This window comes from Betta splendens, chromosome 21 (assembly GCF_900634795.4).
Source record: "Betta splendens chromosome 21, fBetSpl5.4, whole genome shotgun sequence".
NCBI lineage: Eukaryota > Metazoa > Chordata > Actinopteri > Anabantiformes > Osphronemidae > Betta > Betta splendens.
In genome coordinates, this window is record NC_040899.1 from 1,546,136 (window position 1) to 1,551,171 (window position 5,036).

Here is a 5,036-nt window from a genome sequence, read left to right on the forward strand (position 1 = left end):
ACACACATCACACATACGTACATACGCACACACATACGTACGTACGCACACACATACGTACGTACGTACAACACACAGCACACACAAAGCACACACACACACATACGTACACACACACACACACACACACACACACACAAAACCACATACACACACCAATATGTACGCACACAACACAAAAACACGCACAAGCACGCACACCACATACGTATGCACACACACACAAAACACGCACACATGCACGCACACACATACACGCACGTACACACGCACACACACACACACCAGTAACACAAAGAACAAAAAGCCTCATTTCTTTAACCTCTGTCAGAGTTTTGAGTTTTGACACGCTCTCAACGCCCATGTGGTTTTGGGGAAATTCTGCTTCTTCTCTTTGTTCTACCTCCCGCTGCAGCACTCCACCCCCTCTCCCCCCACAAACAGTCACCATTTGCTGATTGTCAGCTTGCGCGAGGACCACAATGACTTCATGAGCGACTGCGCCGTGGTGTGTTAAGCAGGAGAGCCGTGAAGGCCGGTGCCACGGTAACGGCGAGGCCAGGCGTCGCCCTGTGTCGGTGTCCGACCGGCGCACAGCGTTTGCGGGATCCTCGCTCGCGGCTGTTGTTGTAGCATTAGTGGGCGTCGCCGGTTTGTCTTTGCTCTGGTGATGGAGGAGACGGTTCGTCCTTGAATCTCCATTTAAACGCGATTTGCTTTTCACCAACTCCAACTCGACAGTGCTTTCACCAGGTTGTCACGCCCTCTCATTGTGCTGCATTTGACGCGGAGAGAAAACTGACAGTCATTCTCCGGCGTGGACCTTTCTAAATAATGTTTTAATTTTACTTTCCATTGAATGGGTTTCTCTGCTTGTGTTGTTGCGCAGGCGAAGCCCGTGTTTGAGTGGTGGAGGTGAAAACCATTAAGATGTGTCGGCGGGGAGGAGAGGGGCGAGCGAGTGGCTGTGTGGTTGGCGATGAGTGGGCTGCCCGTGCATTCTTTTGGCCTTATTCACTGACTGAGCGTGGGCAGCTAATTCGTGTTTGCGTTCACAGGGTTTACCTAAGGCGGGAAATGTTTTTATTATGCGCTGTCTTTGAAATCGATGACTAATTGCGCTTCTTTCTCTGGCCCGCGTCGCTCAGCGCGGTCCTCCTGGACCCGGACCCGAGAGGACGCGGCTTCTGGTTCTGCTGACAGAACAGAGAGTCTGATGAAGTCACATCCTGCTTTTAGATGTGTTGTTACTGCAGCAGCTGAAGCACAAAGGCTCAGGACAGTAACACAGACGCGGCCTTGGGAGCCGCGAAGAGAAGGAAGCGCCATCAGAAACGAGGAGAGTGGCGATCGAGCAGAGAAGCGCATTCTCGCAACATGAGTCACTTTCGAGTGAAAGCTTTGTAATTTAAGCCACACACGGGCGAAGGACAGACGAGCGGGATGGAAACCGCGGCGCAGATGCGTCACCGGCTCCAGCTACCGAACAGAGGTGGTCCAGTATGTGTGGGACCCGGTTCCACTCATAGGTGACAGAACGTGGCCCTTCAGCCCTTTGTTTCCACTGTGGAAATAAGACCCCGCTTCACACAGACACGAGCGGCAGCGGCGCTTCCTCTCAGACGCTGGACTAAAGAGGCGGCGGCGCTTCCTCTCGACGCTGGAATAAAGATGGCGGCGGCGTTCCTCTCGACGCTGGACTAAAGATGGCGGCGGCGCTTCCTCTCAAGACGCTGGACTAAAGATGGCGGCGGCGCTTCCTCTCAGACGCTGCGCTAAAGATGGTGGCGGCGGATTCCTCTCAGACGCAGGACTAAAGATGGCGGTGGCGCTTCTTCAGAGCTGGACTTAAAAGTGGGAGGGCGCTTCCTCTCAGACGCTGGGACTAAGATAGGGCGAGCGGCTCTCGTGCAGCCGGTTGCTGGCTGCGGCCTCGAAGGCAGGCTCCACCAGCTCCTCACGGAAGAGGCACTAGTGAGGGATCTGGGACGCGTGGGTAGACAGACGCACGCACACGATGCAGGTCCATCCACTGTGACAGCTGGGTTTTTTCTAAAATGGTTAGTCGGCTTTTTGTGCTTCGCCTACAGGAACAAAACACAGACCACGTGTCAGTGAGTCACCGCCCGTGTGTTCATAGTGGAGGATGGCATCAGCCGCTCACACAGGACACAGATCCAGTCCCAACAAACAGAAACGCACCAGGTGAGTGAACTGGAGGAGGACCTTATCGATCTGAGAACTGAAACAACTTCCACAAACAAACTTCACTCAGTGTTTGTACCATTTGTTGCAACACAAAATGGTGGCGCAGCTGACGCCGTGCTGTGGGTAGGCCCGTCAAACCAGTGTTGGGCTCACCTATGTTCAGCTGAAACATTAATACCACAGGATGCAACAGAACCTATTCCTGGATCACACACTGCTGTGGAGAAGATGGAGGAGAAGAGCTGAGTTCTGACTGCTTTCTATGAGGGAAGTGAATCCTGTGTGACCAGCGCAAAGCTTGATTGCTGGATGACGGGGGAGGGGGCGGGGGCTACGCTCCAGCCTCAGCCTCATGCTCAGCCTCGCTTATCTATCCTCATCCTCATCCTCATCCTCACCTCAGCTATCCTTATCCTCGCCTAACCTCATCCTCATCCTCAACTCATCCTCAGCCTTAGCCTTACCTCAGCCTTATCCTAGCTTAGCCTTAGCCTGCCAGCCTTAGCCTAGCCTTAGCTTAGCCTTGCCTTAGCCTTAGCTCAGCCTTAGCCTTATCCTCAACCTCGAACTCAGCATAGCCTTAGCCTCAGCCTAGCCTCAGCTTAGCCTTAGCCGTTAGCATCAGCCTCAGCATCAGCCTACTCGAGCCTCAGCCTCGATCAGGCTTAGCCTCAGCCTCAGCATAGCCTCGCCTCAGCCTCCACTCGAACCTCAGCTCAGCTTCATCCTTAGCCTCAGCCTCGGCCTCAGCATCCTCCGGCTAGCCTACAGCCTCAGCTTAATCTAGCCTCAGCTATCCTCAGCCTCAGCACTCGGACTCCCTTATCCTAGGCTTAGCTCCCATCAGCCTCAGCTTCAGCTTATTATTCAGCCTCAGCGTTATACTGAGCCTCAGCCTTAGCCTTGCCTCAGCATTTCCAGCCTCAGCGTTATCCTTAACCTCAGCCTTAGCCTTAGCCTTAGCCTCAGCCTCAGCCTCAGCCTTAGCCTTAGCCTCAGCCTCAGCCTCAGCCTCAGCCTCAGCCTTAGCCTCAGCCTCAGCCTCAGCCTTAGCCTTATCCTCAGCCTTAGCCTTAGCCTTATCCTCAGCCTTAGCCTTAGCCTCAGCCTCAGCCTCAGCCTCAGCCTCAGCCTCAGCTTCAGGCTCAGTCTACTCCTTCGCCGCCTCAGCCTCAGCCTCCCTCAACCTAGCTCTCAGCAACCTGCCTATCCTCAGCCTCAGCCTCAGCCTTCAGCCTCAGCTTCAGCCTTATCCTCAGCCTCAGCCTCATCTCAGCTCAGCCTTATCCATCCTCAGCTCATCTATCCTCACATCAACCTCAGCCGTTAGCCTTATCTCAGCTTAGCCTTAGCCCTCGCCTTAGCCTTAGCCTTAGCGCTTAGGCCTCAGACTCAGCCTTAGCCTTATACCCAACCTCAACCTCACCTCAGCTTAGCTTATCCTCAGCTCAGCGTTATATGAGCATCAGCCTTAGCCTCAGCACTTCAGCCTCAGCGTTATCTACTCAGCCGTAAGCTTAGCTAGCCTCAGCCTCAGCCTTAGCCATTAGACTCAGCCTCAGCCTCAGCCTTAGCCTTAGCTTATCCTCAGCCTTAGCCTCAGCCTCAGCCTCATTGCCTCAGCTTACCTTATCCTAGCCTCAGCGTTATAACTGGCCCAGCCTTAGCCTCAGCCTCAGCTTCAGCCTCAGCGTTATCCCTAACTCAGCCTTAGCCTTAGCCTTAGCATCAGCAGCCTTAGCTTGCCTCAGCCTCAGCCTTAGCCTCAGCCTCAGCCTCAGCCTAGCCTTTCCTAGCCTTTAGCCTTATCACTCAGCCTTCTGCTTAGCCTTATCCTCAGCCTCAGCCTTATCTTACTCAGCCTTGGCCTACCATCAGCCTAGCCTTATCCTCAGCCTCAGCCTTAGCCTTATCCTCAGCCTTAGCCTTATCCTCAGCCTCAGCCTTAGCCTTATCCTCAGCCTTAGCCTTATCCTCAGCCTTAGCCTTAGCCTTAGCCTCAGCCTCAGCCTCAGCCTCAGCAGCGTGGAGGCCTCAGGTCACAGCCAGACCCGGACAAACACCAGCAGCAGAGTTCAGCGTTAGTGACGTCAGGCTGTGACAGATGAAGGGAGGAATTACGGCTCAATTAAGAGCTCCAACTGCAGAGTTCACCGGCGCCGATGTTTCTGTCTACAAACCCTGCTGCCTTTCAAGGAAGGACCTTGAAAACATGGGTGTCTTCAAAGGCCTTTTTCAGAGACACAAGGTCTCTCTCTGCCACGGGTTTTGTGCTGTGGAGAAAAGCAGTAATGGGAGAGGGAATGCTTCAGCTTCTCCTTTCAAAGAAAGTCACATATTTCTAAATGAAAGGCCTTTGGCAACAAGGCTGCAATCATGTTGCTCTGAAAAGGCTGTCTGCCCTTTGGCCTCAGGTATCTCTTATAGACGCGCAGGACGAGGAAGGAGCCGACAAATGAGAAAAGCTCTGCTGGCTCCTCTTATTCCCCGCCTGCTCCTTTCCTTGCTCCCCTCCTTCAGCGAATCCGTCCATTATCCATTAATCACACATCGCACATATTGAGCAGGAGTTAGCGGCTAATGCCGGAGCATTGTTTCCCACGCTGCACATCCAGGGGTTAACAGCAGCGTAGGAGTAGTTTCGATCCGTCAGGTAGGTCAGGTTTCTCCTAGCGCGGCTGCATACCTGTGTGTGTGTGTGTGTGTGTGTGTGTGTGTGTGTGTGTGTGTGTGTGTGTGTGTGTGTGTGTGTGTGTGTGTGTGTGTGTGTGGTGTGTGTGATGTAGTGGCATGCTTCACAGAGACATGAAAGGAACAGAGCGTCCCAG